Source organism: Scyliorhinus torazame, chromosome 14 (assembly GCF_047496885.1).
Source record: "Scyliorhinus torazame isolate Kashiwa2021f chromosome 14, sScyTor2.1, whole genome shotgun sequence".
NCBI lineage: Eukaryota > Metazoa > Chordata > Chondrichthyes > Carcharhiniformes > Scyliorhinidae > Scyliorhinus > Scyliorhinus torazame.
This window is the reverse complement of record NC_092720.1, coordinates 171,642,153-171,659,793: the sequence shown is the minus strand read 5'-3', so window position 1 is coordinate 171,659,793 and position 17,641 is coordinate 171,642,153.

Below are 17,641 nucleotides of genomic sequence, written 5' to 3'. Positions count from 1 at the left end.
TTTAAACGCATTTGATTGCAAACTTGTATCAAAGCAGGTTACAGCTAATAAACACCCCCAACAGTCACCTGTACAGATTTCTCTCCTTTTTCATCCCCCCCCCCCCCAACCACCATCACCCACCCCCCATCCCCCCTGCAACGAGCAACTCCTCAAACAAAGTCACAAACACCCGCCACCTTTTCTCAAACTCCCCTGCTGAGCCCCTTAACTCATACTTTATCTTCTCTAATCACAGGAATTTGTACAGGTGACCCAACCAAGCCGCTACACCCAGTGGCGATGCCGACCGCCACTCCCAGCAAAATTCGCCGCCGTGCAATCAGAGAGGCGAAGGCCAAGACATCGGCCTTCCTCCTCTCCATGAGCTCCGGCTTCTCTGAGACCCCAAATATCGCCACCAAAGGGTCCGGATCCACTCCCTGCTCCACTATCCTGGCTAAGACTGTGAACACTCCCGCCCAGAATCGTCCCAATTTTTCGCAACCCCAAAACCTGCGCATGATTCGCTGGCCCCCGCCCACACCTCTCAAACTCATCTGCTACCCCCTGAAAGAACCCACTCATTCTCGCCCGAGTCATATGCACCCTGTGCACCACCTTAAACTGTATCAGGCTCATCCTTGCACAAGAGGAGGTCCCGTTTACCCTTCGCAGTGCCTCACTCCATACTCCCCAATTGTTCTCCATTCCCAACTCCGCTTCCCTTTTCTCCTTGATCTTCACCACCCACTCGCCTCCCTGCTCCTCCAGCCACTTATATATATCCCCAATTCTTCCCTCCCCTTCCACATCCAGAAGCAGCAGTCGCTCCAGCAGGGTGTATCCCAGCAGGGTGTATCCCGGCAACCTAGGGAACCCCTTCCAGACCTTTTGTGCAAAGTCTCTAACTTGTAGATACCTGAACTCGTTACCCCTCGGCAGCTCTACCCTCTCCCTTAGCTCCTCCAGACAGGCAAAACCTTCATCCAAATACAAATCCCTCACCTTGACCAGCCCCACATCCCTCCATCTCCTGTATACACTATTTCCCAAGGGAATTAAGCAGGGAAATGTTTTTAATCTAATCGCACTGCCCCAATTTCAATGCTCAAAACCCATATTACAAATCATTCCTCTCTGCCCTGCTCTCACCCATGGCCACATATCAATCCCAACTAAACACATTGATACGCAGCTTCCCCATGTCCCTATAGTAATGCAAACTAGTCCCATTGCCTCCCCATAGACCTGTATCAATCCCAACTAAACGCATTGACACACACTCTCCAATATCCCTCTAGTAATACAAACTAGTCTCACTGCCTCACTCTCACCCCATAATCCTGTATCAATCCTAAATTAATTCCACTAAATCACACTTTCCCCATAATTCTCTGAATTCCAAACCAAGTTCACTGCCTACATACTCCCCATAATCCCGTTGCTCGGTTCTCTCTCTATTGTCCTGTATTAATAAATTATATTGAATCCTGAGTTTTATAAATGGGTCACAGATTACAAAAACAAGTAAGTTATGAATCAAAAGACTGGTTCAGCCTCAACGGGAAGGACGTGAAGGTTTTTGAAAGGATGCAGAAAATGTTTACGGGAATGGTTCTGAAGATGAGATAATTGAGTTATGTGGATAGATTGGCAAAACTGAGAGGGATTAGGGTATTAAAAGACTGTAGCGCACAATGACTTACGAGAGAGACGAAAGAGATGAAGTTGATGAGGCTTTATTAAGCGTGACTTGTTCCCCGCAGTTCAGCAACAGACTGGAGCGGCGGGGAGAAGCCCGGGTTCTTATACTCCGCCTTCAGGGCGGAGCTAGGGGTCAACAGCCAACCAGGACCCGGGATCTGTCAGCCAATAGCATCATGGCTTCACAGTCCCACATGACCCCTAATACATACTACCACAAAGACCTGTTCCTGGGAGACGTTTTGCGAGGTTGGACAAGCTGGGGGAGAAATATGGACTCAGGCAAGGGGAAGGGTTATGGCACCTGCAGCTCCGAGACTCTGAAAGGAAGGAGGTTCCGAGCTTTCCAATAGCGCCGACCCCCTCATTGTTGGAAGAGGTATTGATGGCAGGGGAATTGGAGAAGGAGGTGGGGTCAGCAATCTACAGGAAAATATTGGAGGAGGATGGGTGTCTATGGAGGGGATTAAACCTAGTGGGAGGAAGAGTTGGGAGAGGGTATGGAGGAGGGGTTGTGGTGTGAGGTGCTCCGAAGGGTGAATGCCTCAACATCGTGCGCGTGAATGGGGCTGATACAGTTGAAGGTCGTGTATAGGGCGTACCTCACGAGGGCGAGGATGAAGTTTTTTGAGGGAGTGGAGGACGTACTTGCACGTTGTGTGAGGGGCCCCGCAAACCATGTACATGTTTTAGTTCTGTCCGAAGCCGGAGAGGTATTGGAGGGAGGTTTTTAGTCTCATCCTGGGGGTGCTGCATGGGAACTTGGGAACCGGGTCCCCGAGAAGCCATTTTCGGCGTGTCGGATTGGCCCGAGCTGCGGACAGGTGCCTTCGCCTCGCTGATTGTCCAGAGGCGGGTCTAGTTGGGGTGGAGGTCAGCGTCTCCGCCTTGTGTCTATGCTTGGCGGGGAAATCTACTGGAATTCTTGACATTGGGAAAGGTGAAATCTGAGCTGAGGGGGAGGTGTGGCCATCTAAAATGGCCTCCCACAAAGAGTGATGGGAAATGTGGTCAGGCTTGGGACACAGACAAGCTGCAGTTTATATATTTGCAATCGGCAGCCTAGATGAACGCAGGATATCCACACCTGCTGAAGGCCACTCAAAGGTCTTCCCAGGACAATGGGCTCCAGATAGAAACTAACAATGAGTGGCAGGCTCGGGGAGCCTGCTTGCCTCATTTGGGAAGGCCTGCGTGCCCTAGACACTAACTGCCATGGCCGACGTAGCCCCAGCAGCCATCAAGGTGCCCACCCCTAATTGGCCGATTCGATTACGGTGATCAAAATCATATCGATCCATTGGATCCTCACCTGGGACTGCCCAAAAGGGTGGAAAAATCGGAGGATAAGAAGAACAGCGCAACCAGCTCTCACTCTCTGTTGGACCAGCTCTGCACCTGACCTCCGACCGCAGCACAGCTCCTGACATCAGCCAAGTTCAAGGACCCGCGACATCTACCGAAAGACGACCATCAAGCACAGACAACCTACTCGACCTCCAGCCCCACACGTGAGGACACACATAAAGGCCTTATCTACCCTGCACCGAGCCAGTCATTTGGAAGTTAAGTCAAGGTTGTTTAAATTGATAGTTATAGTCTCAGTGTGTATGAACGCGTTATTACTTAAGTATATAACAAACAAACAAAGAACAAAGAAATGTACAGCACAAGAACAGGCCCTTCGGCACTCCAAGCCCGTGCCGACCATACTGCCCGACTAAACTACAATCTTCTACACTTCCTGGGTCTGTATCCCTCTATTCCCATCCTATTCATATATTTGTCAAGATGCCCTTTAAATGTCCCTATCGTCCCTGCCTCCACTACCTCCTCCGGTAGTGAGTTCCAGGCACCCACTACCCTCTGCGTAAAAAACTTGCCTCGTACATCTACTCTAGACTTTGCCCCTCTCACCTTAAACCTATGCCCCCTAGTAATTGACCCCTCTACCCTGGGGAAAAGCCTCTGACTATCCACTCTGTCTATGCCCCTCATAATTTTGTATACCTCTATCAGGTCGCCCCTCAACCTCCTTCGTTCCAGTGAGAACAAACCGAGTTTATTCAATCGCTCCTCATAGCTTATGCCCTCCATACCAGGCAACATTCTGGTAAATCTCTTCTGCACCCTCTCTAAAGCCTCCACATCCTTCTGGTAGTGTGGCGACCAGAATTGAACACTATACTCCAAGTGTGGCCTAACTAAGGTTCTATACAGCTGCAACATGACTTGCCAATTCTTATACTCAATGCCCCGGCCAATGAAGGCAAGCATGCTGTATGCCTTCTTGACTACCTTCTCCACCTGTGTTGCCCCTTTCAATGACCTGTGGACCTGTACTCCTAGATCTCTTTGACTTTCAATACTCTTGAGGGTTCTACCATTTATAGTGTTCAATTCTGGTCGCCACACTACCAGAAGGATGTGGAGGCTTTAGAGAGGGTGCAGAAGAGATTTACCAGAATGTTGCCTGGTATGGAGGGCATAAGCTATGAGGAGCGATTGAATAAACTCGGTTTGTTCTCACTGGAACGAAGGAGGTTGAGGGGCGACCTGATAGAGGTATACAAAATTATGAGGGGCATAGACAGAGTGGATAGTCAGAGGCTTTTCCCCAGGGTAGAGGGGTCAATTACTAGGGGGCATAGGTTTAAGGTGAGAGGGGCAAAGTCTAGAGTAGATGTACGAGGCAAGTTTTTTACGCAGAGGGTAGTGGGTGCCTGGAACTCACTACCGGAGGAGGTAGTGGAGGCAGGGACGATAGGGACATTTAAGGGGCATCTTGACAAATATATGAACAGGATGGGAATAGAAGGATACGGACCCAGGAAGTGTAGAAGATTGTAGTTTAGTCGGGCAGTATGGTCGGCACGGGCTTGGAGGGCCGAAGGGCCTGTTCCTGTGCTGTACATTTCTTTGTTCTTTGTTCTTTGTATTCACTGTATATTCCCTACCTGCATTAGCCCTTCCAAAATGCATTACCTCACATTTGTCCAGGTTAAACTCCATCTGCCATCTCTCCGCCCAAGTCTCCAGACAATCTAAATCCTGCTGTATCCTCAGACAGTCCTCATCGCTATCCGCAATTCCACCAACCTTTGTGTCGTCTGCAAACTTACTAATCAGACCAGTTACATTTTCCTCCAAATCATTTATATATACTACAAAGAGCAAAGGTCCCAGCACTGATCCCTGTGGAACACCACTGGTCACAGCCCTCCAATTAGAAAAGCATCCCTCCATTGCTACCCTCTGCCTTCTATGGCCTAGCCAGTTCTGTATCCACCTTGCCAGTTCACCCCTGATCCCGTGTGACTTCACCTTTTGTACTAGTCTACCATGAGGGACCTTGTCAAAGGCCTTACTGAAGTCCATATAGACAACATCTACTGCCCTACCTGCATCAATCATCTTAGTGACCTCCTCGAAAAACTCTATCAAGTTAGTGAGACACGACCTCCCCTTCACAAAACCGTGCTGCCTCTCACTAATACGTCCATTTGCTTCCAAATGGGAGTAGATCCTGTCTCGAAGAATTCTCTCCAGTAATTTCCCTACCACTGAAGTAAGGCTCACCGGCCTGTAGTTCCCGGGATTATCCTTGCTACCCTTCTTAAACAGAGGAACAACATTGGCTATTCTCCAGTCCTCCGGGACATCCCCTGAAGACAGCGAGGATCCAAAGATTTCTGTCAAGGCCTCAGCAATTTCCTCTCCAGCCTCCTTCAGTATTCTGGGGTAGATCCCATCCGGCCCTGGGGACTTATCTACCTTAATATTTTTTAAGACACCCAACACCTCGTCTTTTTGGATCACATAACCTTGTGTCCAATAAATAAACTGTGATTGAACTGAAATACTTGTATGATTATTTGTCCAATATACGGGGTATGTTCACACACTGTGGTTATAAAAGAGCAACAGAGTAATGAGGAGTTCTGCAATTCATGGGGATTGTTTATTATGCACTTTCAAGAACTGGTTGCCATTGAACATTAAGGGTAAGGGGGGGTTGTGGTTACTCTTGTATTGTTATTGCATTGCTGATTGACCTTTATGTTTTGCCTGGAATGTACGAGTGGATGTATTGCTTTGTTTATTGGGGGGTTGTTGTTCCTGGGCGATTTTTCTTGCACTTGGTTTGTGTTTATTGTTCTTTTGGTGTTTATTTGACGAAAATGTGGTGAATAAAAAGATTTTTTTTTTTAATTGGCGAAGCTGGTACTGTTCTCCTTGGAGAAGAGAATCTTTTTAAAAATAAATTTGAAATACCCAATTCATTTTTTTGCCAATTAAGGGGCAATTTAACATGGCCAATCCACGTACCCTGCTCATCTTTGGGTTGTGGGGGTGAGTGCCACACAGACACAGGGAGAATGTGCAAACTCCACACTGAGAGTGAGATGGGGCTGGGATCGAACCTGGTGTAGTGATCTGTTTATATACAAGGGGTCAATGTAGATGCAATACAACTGAGCAAGCACTAGAGGGAGCATGGGAGAGGTATAAATGGAGACAGACAGGAAGTTAAGGGGCATTTCATAGGAACGGCAGCTAGGACACAGACAGGCAGCACAGATGTAACATAGTTTAAGAGCTGGATGGAGAACAAGCTCAAAATAAAGCATCTACTTCAACCATAAGACTACGAGCTTTATTCAGACACAAGGAACAACACACCTGGGACCTCGGTGCTGTGAAGCAGCAGTGCTAACCACTGCACCACCGTGCCGCCTCTCTCTCCCCCCAGAGGTTGTACTTACCAACGTGCTCCCAGCGGGATCCCCTCAACTGAATCGCAATTTTAAAAAGCTGATGTAAACCTTGTTGATGTGAGGTTTGAATATTCAGTGGGTGTGGTAGTATGTATTGGGGGTCATGTGGGACTGGAAGCCCTAATGTCATTGGCTGACAGATCCCGGGTCCTGGTTGGCCGTTGACCTCATACTCCGCCCTGAAGGCGAAGTATAAGAAGCCGGTGCCTTTCCCCGCAGGCCAGTTTACTATCGGGCTGCTGGGGAACAGACACGCTTAATAAAGCCTCATCGACTTCACTCTATTCGTCTCACGGAGTCTTTGTGCGCCACAATTTATTAAGCGTGCCTCAAAAGGACTATGGAGCTCAGGATCATTCCAGAATGCCTGAGGATCAGCCCCCACGCAGTGAATGCGGCAGCAGCCTTCAAACACGGGCAGACTTGCTTTGAGGCCTACATCACATCGACCACAGGCCGAGTCTCAGACGAACAAAAACTGCAGGTCCTGCACTCGAGGGTGAGCACGGAGATTTTCACCCTCATTGAAGACACCCGCGATTTCCAGACGGCGTTCACAGCACTGAGAAGTCTCTACGTTCGCCCAGTTAACCAAATCTACGCTCGCTACCAGCTCGCGACAAGACGGCAAGCTCCCGGAGAATCGATGGACGAGTTCTACGCCGCGCTGCTGATTTTGGGAAGAGCCTGCAGCTGCCCGTCGGTGAATGCAAACGAACATACGGACATGTTAATGCGCGATGCTTTTGTTGCAGGTATGCAATCCTCCCAAATCCGCCAAAGACTTCTAGAAAAAGAGTCACGAGGACTCTCAGAGGCACGGGCCCTGGCAGCCTCGCTGGATGTAGCCGCGCGTAATACCCGCGCCTATGGCCCCGACCGCGCGGCAGGCCATTGGGCCCCGTACGTACCCGCCGCGGCAAACCCCCTACCCCCCCCCCCGGACACCCCACAGGCTTGCGCAGTCCAAACGCCGAGTCGCACCGGGGGCGCCCGCTGTTATTTCTGCGGCCAGGCGAAGCACCCCCGACAACGCTGTCCGGCCCGCGCAGCCATCTGCAAAAGCTGCGGGAAAAAGGGCCACTATGCGGTGGTGTGCCGATCCCGCGTGGTCGCCGCCGTCCCGGGAGAACAGGGAGCCCTACAGGCAGCCTATGCCTCCTAACCCCCCCAGCACGCCATGTGCGACCCGCAGGCGCCGCCATTTTGGGTCCCGACCACCGCGGCCCCGGGAGAACTGGGAGCCCTGCACGCCGCCTACGCTCCCCAACCCCCCTCCCCGCAGTCCATGTACGACCCGCCGCCGGCGCTCCCGATTTGGGTGCCGGCCAACACTCTCCACGGAGAGGAGGGGTTTTTTCGCATCCCGAACGCCAACCTCACCCCCGTCCCGCGCCCCACGCCTGACCCGCCGGCGCCACCTACCTTGACCCCGACCACCGCTGTCCCCGGCGAGGGAGCTCCGCACGGTGCCAGCGCTCGCGGCCCCACGACTGACCCGCCGGAGCCGCCGACCTGGGCCCTCACCCCCGTCCCGCGCCCCACGCCTGACCCGCCGGCGCCGCCGACCTGGGCCCTCACCCCCGTCCTGCGCCCCACGCCTGACCCGCCGGCGCCACCGACCTGGGCCCTCACCCCCGTCCCGCGCCCCACGCCTGACCCGCCGGCGCCGCCGACCTGGGCCCTCACCCCCATCCCGCGCCCCACGCCTGACCCGCCGGCGCAACTTACCTGGACCCCGATCACCTCCGTCCCCGGCGAGGGAGCTCCTCACGGTCCCAGCGCTCGCAGTACTGACCCGCCGGCCTGGGCCCCGACCACCGCTGTCCCCGGCGAGGGAGCTCCGCGCGGTCCTAGCGCCCGCGGCCCTGGCGCTCGCAGTCAAGGAACTCCGCGCGGTCCTAGCGCCCGCGGCCCGGGCGCTCGCAATGCAGGAACTCCGCGCGGTCCTAGCGCCCCCCAGACCCCCCAGCACTCAATGTGCGACCCGCAGACGCCGCCATTTTGGGTCCCGACCACCACGAGGGGAGGAGGGGCCCTGCCATCTTGGACCGCCCCCGACCTGTACGACGCATGGGGGCGGCCATTTTGTCCACCCCCGACGCCATCTTGTGACCCCTCAGCCACGGGCGAGGTATGGGGGTGGCCATTTTGTCCATCCCCGACGCCATCTTGGACGGCAACAACGGACCCCACCCCACTACTACAACCATGGCTCGCTTCGGTTACACTCGATCAGGCTCGGCCCCGGACTCTCCAGACGACGACGACAACGGTCCTAATTAACGGCCACGAGACGCCATGCCTAGTCGACTCCGGGAGCACGGAAAGTTTTATACATCCCGACACGGTAAGACGCTGTTCCTTAACTACCTTCCCCAGCACACAAAAGATTTGCCTAGCTGCAGGATCCCACTCCGTACAGATCCAGGGATTCTGCATAGTTACCCTAACGGTACAGGGGAGGGAATTCAAAAACTACAAACTTAACGTCCTTCCCCAACTCTGTGCCCCCACCTTGCTGGGCTTAGATTTTCAATGTAACCTACAGAGCCTTACGTTTAAATTCGGCGGCCCCATACCCCCACTCACTATCTGCGGCCTCGCCACCCTCAAGGTGCAACCCCCGTCCTTGTTTGCGAACCTCACCCCGGATTGCAAACCCGTCGCCACTAGGAGCAGACGGTACAGCGCCCAGGACCGGACCTTCATTCGCTCCGAAGTCCAGCGGCTACTAAAGGAGGGCATAATCCAGGCCAGCAATAGTCCCTGGAGAGCGCAGGTGGTAGTAGTGAAGACAGGGGAGAAACAAAGGATGGTCATTGACTATAGCCAGACCATCAACAGGTACACACAACTAGACGCGTACCCTCTCCCCTGCATATCCGACATGGTCAATCGGATTGCCCAGTATAAAGTCTTCTCCACCGTGGACCTCAAGTCCGCCTACCATCAGCTCCCCATCCGCCCAAGTGACCGCAAGTACACAGCCTTCGAGGCAGACGGGCGGTTATACCATTTCCTACGGGTCCCTTTTGGCGTCACAAACGGCGTCTCGGTCTTCCAACGGGAAATGGACCGAATGGTTGATCAACATGGGTTACGGGCCACGTTCCCGTACCTCGACAATGTAACCATCTGCGGCCATGATCAGCAGGACCACGACGCCAACCTCCAAAAATTCCTCCAGACTGCCAAAGCCTTGAACCTCACGTACAACGAGGACAAGTGCGTTTTTAGCACCGATCGGCTAGCCATTCTGGGCTACATAGTGCGCAATGGGATAATAGGCCCCGACCCCGAACGTATGCGCGCACTCATGGAATTTCCCCTCCCGCACTGCCCAAAAGCCCTGAAACGCTGCCTGGGGTTCTTTTCATACTACGCCCAGTGGGTCCCCCAGTACGCAGACAAGGCCCGCCCCCTAATACAGACCACGACTTTCCCGCTGTCGACAGAGGCTTGCCAGGCTTTCAGCCGCATCAAAGCGGACATCGCAAAGGCCACGATGCGCGCCATCGACGAGTCCCTCCCCTTCCAGGTCGAGAGCGACGCCTCTGACGTAGCTCTAGCGGCTACCCTTAACCAAGCGGGCAGACCCGTGGCCTTCTTCTCCCGAACCCTCCACGCCTCAGAAATCCGCCACTCCTCAGTGGAAAAGGAAGCCCAAGCCATAGTGGAAGCTGTGCGACATTGGAGGCATTACCTAGCCGGCAGGAGATTCACTCTCCTCACTGACCAACGGTCGGTAGCCTTCATGTTCGAAATGCACAGCGGGGCAAGATCAAGAACGACAAGATCTTGCGGTGGAGGATCGAACTCTCCACCTTCAACTATGAGATCTTGTACCGGCCCGGAAAGCTGAACGAGCCGTCTGATGCCCTATCTCGCGGGACATGTGCCAACGCACAAATTGACCGCCTCCAAGCCCTCCACGAGGACCTCTGCCACCCGGGGGTCACTCGGTTTTACCACTTCATCAAGTCCCGCAATCTCCCATACTCCTTAGAGGAGGTCCGTACAGTCACAAGAGACTGCCACATCTGCGCAGAATGCAAACCGCATTTTTTCAGGCCAGATGGAGCGCACCTGATTAAGGCTTCCCGTCCCTTTGAACGCCTCAGTCTCGATTTCAAAGGGCCCCTCCCCTCCACCGACCGCAACGCGTATTTCCTTAATGTAGTGGACGAATACTCCCGCTTCCCTTTTGCCATTCCCTGCTCGGACATGACCGCGGCCACAGTCATTAAAGCCCTGAACAGCATCTTCACGCTGTTCGGTTACCCCGCATACGTCCACAGCGACAGGGGGTCCTCTTTCATGAGTGACGAGCTGCGCCAGTTCCTGCTCACAAGGGCATAGCTTCAAGCAGGACGACCAGCTACAACCCCCGGGGGAACGGGCAAGTAGAAAGGGAGAACGGCACGGTCTGGAAGGCCGTCCTACTGGCCCTACGGTCCAGGGATCTCCCAGTTTCACGGTGGCAGGAGGTCCTCCCAGACGCTCTCCATTCCATCCGGTCGTTATTATGTACGAGCACTAATCAAACGCCTCACGAGCGTCTCCTTGTCTTCCCTAGGAGGTCCTCCTCTGGAACGTCGCTGCCGACCTGGCTGGCGGCCCCAGGACCCATCCTGCTCCGAAAGCACGTGCGGGCACATAAGGCGGACCCGTTGGTCGAAAGGGTTCACCTCCTCCACGCAAACTCCCAGTACGCCTACGTGGAGTACCCCGACGGCCGACAGGACACGGTCTCCCTGCGGGATCTGGCGCCCGCCGGCACCACGCACGCCCCCCCGGCACCATCAACCCAACCGCCCCCCTTCCTGCCACCGCCGCACCCCGCGACCGCCCCCTTCCCAGGAGGATCAGTCCCCCTCCCCTTTGCACCGACAGCTGAAACCGTGCGGCTCCCGGAGGCGACAACGCTGGTACAAGCACCACCACCACCGCCGGGGCCGAGGCGATCGACACGGACGACCAGACCGCCCGACCGACTCGTGGCGTCGATGTAAAACAAAGATGGACTGTCCAATGAACATTTTGTTTTCCTATATCCTCTGTAAATAGTTGTAACAGGACGATACTGTCCAATACTGTACTACCATGTAACTGTTCTATCCTCCCAGGACCAGTACTGTAAACCCTTACCACCATACGAAGCATCACCCCGCCGGGTTCATTTTTGACAAGGGGTGAATGTGGTAGTATGTATTGGGGGTCATGTGGGACTGGAAGCCCTAATGTCATTGGCTGACAGATCCCGGGTCCTGGTTGGCTGTTGACCTCATACTCCGCCCTGAAGGCGAAGTATAAGAAGCCGGTGCCTTCCCCCGCAGGCCAGTTTACTATCGGGCTGCTGGGGAACAGACACGCTTAATAAAGCCTCATCGACTTCACTCTATTCGTCTCACGGAGTCTTTGTGCGCCACAGTGGGTGGGGGGTGGGGGAGAGGGGGGGGTGCGGAGATCAAATGAAGGGGACTCAATAAGTACATGAAAATGTATTTACTTTGTTTGGCGCAATGCAAAAGATGGCCTCACTGAAGGTAGCTCCGCCAGAATTGTCGATTTTTTTACTGTTTTTCCCCCCTTTTTCAAACGTATTGGATGAGCAAACCCATCCCAATCAAGAATTTAATGATTAAAAATGACTAAGAGTACAAAAAAAAAGCTTAATTTAACAAAGTGGAAACAGCAATCCGTCAGGAGAACTGGGTAAGATACATTGTCCATGGAGACTTAAAATGGCAGATGCAAGTACTTCAGGTGAAGCCATTGCGATTACAATTGACAAATCAGCTGCGGTAATGGCAGCTGAATTTGACAAACAATTCGGCAAATATTTTGAATGATATGGGAGGGAAATGATGTGGATGAGAAAATGGGTAGACGAGGCCCTAGAACCTATAAAAGAAGTAGTGGAACAGATGTCGCTGACAGTGCGGCAGCATGGCAAGATTTTGAGGGAAATAGAAGAAGCGCAATCACAACACAGTGAGCAGAAGGCCTCACAAAATGATGAATTGTAAAGAATGGAAGAGCAAACTAAGGGCCTGAGAACAAGGATCGATGACCTGGAAAACTGATCAAGGTGGCTTAACCTGAGGATAGTAGGGATTGCTGAGGGGGTGGAGGGTCCAAGACCAACTGATTATTTTGAAGCAATGTTAAAGAAGTTGGTAGGAGTGGAGAAACATGGGCCCTCCATCGTGCTTGATTGGGCCCATCAATCACTTCGATCAAAGCCACAAGTTAATGAACCACCACAAGTGTGATATTTTCACAGTTTCTGTTTGAAGGAGCGGATCCTAAAATGGGCCAAAGAAAATCGAGAAGTCCAATGGGAAGGTACGATTATTTGTTTATATCAAGACGTTGCCACAGAATTGGCAAGAAAAAGGGCAACATTCATTAAAGCTCAATCAGCTCTTCATAACAGCAGAGTGTGGTTTGGCATCGTACACCCAGAAGATTAAGGGTTACACTCAAGTACAAAGATTATTAATCGAAACAGCAGAGGAAGCAGAGGTGTTTATTAAAGCTGAAGGACTTGGATTGAACTTGGATATAAGGAGACTTATATAAGATGTGTTTGAAGGTTGCACTGTGTCTGTTTGGAAATTTTATTGTGACAAATGTTTTATATTTATATTTCTATGTATTGGAATTGTTTATTGTCACGTGTGCCGAGGTACAGTGAAAAGTATTTTTCCGTGAGCAACTCAACAGATCATTAAGTACATGAAAAGAAAGAAAATAAAAGAAAATACATAATAGGGAAACACAAGGTACACAATGTAACTACATAAACACCGGCATCGGGTGAAGCATACAGGGGTGTAGTGTTAATCAGGTCAGCCCATAAGAGGGTCATTTAGGAGTCTGGTGACAGTGGGGAAGAATCTGTTTTTGAGTCTGTGCGTGTTCTCAGACTTTTGTATCACCTACCCGATGGAAGAATTTGGAAGAGTGAGTAAGCCGGGTGGGAGGGGTCCTTGATTATGCTGCCCGCTTTCCCCAGGCAGCGGGAGGTGTAGATGGAGTCAATGGATGGGAGGCAGGTTCGTGTGATGGACTGGGCTGTGTTCACGACTCTCTGAAGTTTCTTGCGGTCTTGGGCCGAGCAGTTGCCATACCAGGCTGTGATGCAGCCAGATAGGATGCTTTCTATGGAGCCTTGTTCTTTGTTCATTATTGCTTTTCTATTTTTTATGATACAATTAATTAGATTTGAAATAATTGTTGGTTAATGTTGCAGTTTTATCTCCATGTGTTCTTAGATTTTTTGAACAAAGTTAAAAGGGATATTTTATGGAGATGAGAATAAGGAATAAACATCAGAGCGATTTCTAAAAAGTAGAAAATGAGGGAAAGAGATTTTTTGTTTTTGATTAGTGACCTGGGGCGAAATTCTCCGACCCGCCGCCGGGTCGGAGAATCGCCAGGGGCTGGCGTGAATCCCGCCCCCGCCGGTTGCCGAAGCTCCGGCACCGGAATCGCGCCTCGCCTGTTGGCGGGCCCCCCCGCTCGATTCCCGCCGCCAAAATGCCTGTCCCGCCGGCGTAAATTAAATCACCTACCTTACCGGTGGGACAAGGCGGCACGGGTGGGCTCCGGGGTCCTGGGGGGGGGGCGCGGGGCGATCTGGCCCCGGGGGGTGCCCCCACGGTGGCCTGGCCCGCGATCGGGGCCCACCGATCCACGGGCGGGCCTGTGCCATGGGGGCACTCTTTCCCTTGCGCCTCCGCCACGGTCTCCACCATGGCGGAGGCGGAAGAGACTCCCTCGCTTGCGCATGCGCGGGAAACTGTCAGCGGCCGCTGACGCTCCCGCGCATGCGACTCCGGAGATGTCATTTCCGCGCCAGCTGGCGGGGCACCAAAGACCTTTTCCGCCAGCTGGCGGGGCGGAAATTCCCCCGGCGCCGGCCTAGCCCCTCAATGTTGGGGTTTGGCCCCAAAGATGTGGAGCATTCCGCACCTTTGGGGCGGCGGGATGCCCGTCTGATTTGCACCGTTTTGGGCGCCAGTCGGCGGACATCGCGCCGTTTCCGGAGAATTTCGCCCCTGATTTTGTTCTTTGTTATTTATTTGGATCGGCTAGAATCTGCCGGGAAGGATACCTTGTTAGCTTATGCAGGATGGATAGTATAGGAGCGAAATGGGGAAGGACCACAGCTTGTGAAAACTGTACAAATTGGTTTTGTAGAGCCGAGAAGGTTTGAATGGTGGAAGAACTGGGTTTAGGGAAAGAGGTCGTGTCTCAAGAAGAAATGAATGGCAGATTTTTGGGATAGGGAGAATAAAAAGATGATGGGATAAAGGGTTGATGGTGACAGGGAACAGGAAACTACTCTGCTTACAGTGCAGAACAGGCGGCCTTCAAGGATGTCCTATGATTTCAGCAGATTTGTGGACAAAAGGAACGAGCCTTCACGGTGTAAGTGGCTGGTTTAAAGAGAAGGGGATGTGAGAGACCCCCCAATTCGATTAGTTACATGGAATGTAAGGAGTCTGGGGTCCAGTTAAACTTGCATGAGTTTTCTCTTGTTTTAAAAGTCTGAGGACCAATGTGGTGCTGGTGCAGGAAACCCATCTACGAGTAAGGGAACAAATTAGACTTCAGAAGAGTTGGGTCACCCAGGTATTTCAATTGGGCTTTGATGGCAGCGCCAAGGGGTGACAATACTTACTAAAAAAAAGTTTAATTCAAGAAAGATAAGGGAGTAATAGACCAAGGAGGCAGATATGTCATAGTTACAGGGACATTGGATGGTAAATCAGTGGTTCCAGTGAACGTTTATGCGCCAAATTGGGATGACGTGGAGTTTGTGGCACGGGAGCACAGTGGTTAGCTCTGTTGCTTCACAGTGCCAGGGTCCCAGGTTCAATTCCCGCTTGGGTCACTGTTTGTGCAGAGTCTGCACGTTCTCCCTGTGTCTGCGTGGGTTTCCTCCGGGTGCTTATTATGAAGAAGACGATGATGGCTGCAATACCTGATATAGATACACATCAGCTAATTTTAGGGAAAGATATGAATTGTTTTCTAAATCCCAAATTGGATCGATCCAAGCCAAAGTCGTTGACCTGTTCGAAGACAGCAAGGGTATCAATATAATTTATGGAGGAGATGGGGGCATGGCGATTTGTACACCTTGGTGGCAAGGAATTCTCCTTTTTCTCTCCAGTACATAATGTGTATTCACACATAGACGTTTTGAGGGAGAGACCTTTTACCAGAGGTGAAGAATGCTGAATACTCCATGATAGTCATATCAGATCATGCTCCACATCTGCTGGATATGGTATTGGAGATGGAGACATCTCAACGGCCGGCATGGACTTTAAATATGGGGTTAGCTGATTTAGGATTTTGTGTAAAAATCAACCAGGTGATTGATGAATACGTGGAGCTCAATAAAATGGGAAATTATCACCTTCGGTCCTATGGGAGGCATTAAAAGCAGTGGTGCGAACAGCGGCGATTTTATTTAATGCACAGACGGACAAGGATATGAGAGTGGAGCTGTACTGGAGAGTTGCAGCTGCCATTGACCAATGTCTACCGCTCTGCCAGGAAGTCTAAGAACGGTTGCCACCGCCTAAAGAACCCTTGTACCGACCCTCTCAAGGCAAATTTCACCCTCTCCAACTTAATAAACCCCGCCATGTCATTGATCCAGGATTCCACGCGAGGGGGCCTCGCAACCTTCCACTGAAGAAGAATCCTTCGCCGGGCCACCAGGGACGCAAAGGCCAGAATTCCGGCCTCTTTCGCCTCCTGCACTCCCGGCTCCTCTGCCAGCCCAAATATTGCGAGCCCCCAGCCCGGTCTGACCCTGGATCCTACCACCCTCGACACCGTCCTCGCTACGCCCTTCCAAAATTCCTCCAGCACTGGGCATGCCCAGAACATATGGGTGTGGTTTGCTGGGCTCCCTGAGCACCTGTCCTCACCCCCAAAAAACCGACTCATCCTTGTCCCAGTCATGTGTGCCCTGTGCAGCACCTTAAACTGTATGTGCCTGAGCCTCGCGCACGATGAGGAAGAGTTCACCCTCCCCAGGACATCTGCCCATGTCCCTTCCTCAATTTCCTCTCCCAACTCCTCCTCCCACTTACCTTTTACCTCCACCACCGAGGCCTCCTCCTCCTCCTGCATCACCTGGTAGGTTTCCGAGATCTTCCCCACCCCCACCCACCCCCCCAAGGGCACCGTGTCCTGTACTGTGTGTGGCCGTAGCCGCGGGAATTCCACCACCGGCCGTCTGGCAAACGCCCTTACCTGTAAGTACCTGAAGGTGTTCCCCGGGGGGGAGCCCGTACTTCTCCTCCAGCTCACCCAGGCTCGCGAACTTCCCGTCCACAAACAGGTCCCCCAACTTTCGTATCCCTGCCCTGTGCCACCCCACAAACCCTCCACCTGTTCTTCCCGGGGCGAACCGGTGGTTCCCCCGTAATGGGGTGCCCGCCGAGGCCCCCACTTCCCCCCTGTGCCGCCTCCACTGCCCCTAAATTTTGAGGGCAGCCACCACCACCGGGCTCGTGGTATACCTCCTTGGAGGGAGCGGCAGCGGCGCCGTTGCCAGCGCCCCCAGATTCGTACCCACACAAGACGCCGTCTCCAGCCTCTTCCATGCAGCCCCCTCCCCCTCCATCACCCACTTGCACACCATCGTCGTATTGGTGGCCCAGTAGTATCCGCAGAGGTTAGGCAGCGCATGTCCCCCCCTATCTCTACTCCGCTCCAGGAACACCCTTCTCACCCTCGGAGTCCCTCGCGCCCACACAAACCCCATTATACTTCTGTTAACCCGCCTGAAAAAAGCCTTCGGGATAAACACGGGGAGGCACTGGAACAGGAACAAAAACCTTGGGAGCACCATCATTTTGATTGACTGCACCCTACCCGCCAAGGACAGCGGCAATGCGTCCCACCTCTTGAACTCCTCCTCCATTTGCTCCACCAGCCTTGTGAAATTAAGCTCCTGGCCACCTGGACTCCCAAATACCTGAAGCTCCTCTCCGCCCTTTTTAGTGGGAGCTCGCCAATCCCCCTCTCCTGGTCCCCTGGATGAACTACGAACAGCTCGCTCTTCCCCATGTTGGGATGCTCGATCTTGGTGGTGAATGCAGGCTGAAAATCATCCTGTAGGATTAACCTTGCTTTCAATG